Raw genomic sequence first — 596 nt, 5'->3', positions numbered from 1 at the left:
ACTAGTACACCAGGGGCTTCAGTATACCCCATAATACGGCGTGAGAAGTCTGAACACTTTCGATAGTGCGGCACCCCGAACTTATAGCATTATATGCATCAGCTCCGAATCATGTCTTGGGTCAATAGTTGGGTTTGCTCGGCTCCCATGTTTTGGTACCTTACGTTCCGCAATATCGGCTAAGGTAGCACTGGGAGAACTACTGCAATTGTGTCCCGGTTCTTCCGGACGAGCACCTCAGTAGAGAAAGCCCAAAACTGACTGTCATGATGAGGCGAGATCTGGTCGCTGTTCGAGAGGTCTCAAGTCCTTAAAGACTTTTTCTGCTTCGGGCGAGGAGTCGGCCTTGCCCGACTTAGGCGTATATAGCGCCCCACATTCGGCCTTCCGAATACTAGGGGCTTCACCATAATTTAAAATTGTAGACTTCTATGGCTAAGTGAGAGTGATAAAGCTTTATAGTCCGATTGCCTGGTTCGCTGTGCTGAACACCTCCTTCGAAGGACCCAAAATTGGGATAAAGAGTGCTCAGGTTTATCCCGAACACCCCAGTACTAGTTACATGGGGGCAGAAGCTAACGATTGGCCAACTCTCA

The sequence above is a fragment of the Triticum dicoccoides genome, chromosome 5B (genome assembly GCF_002162155.2).
Source record: "Triticum dicoccoides isolate Atlit2015 ecotype Zavitan chromosome 5B, WEW_v2.0, whole genome shotgun sequence".
Taxonomy (NCBI): domain Eukaryota; kingdom Viridiplantae; phylum Streptophyta; class Magnoliopsida; order Poales; family Poaceae; genus Triticum; species Triticum dicoccoides.
Note: the sequence above shows the minus strand (reverse complement) of the source record.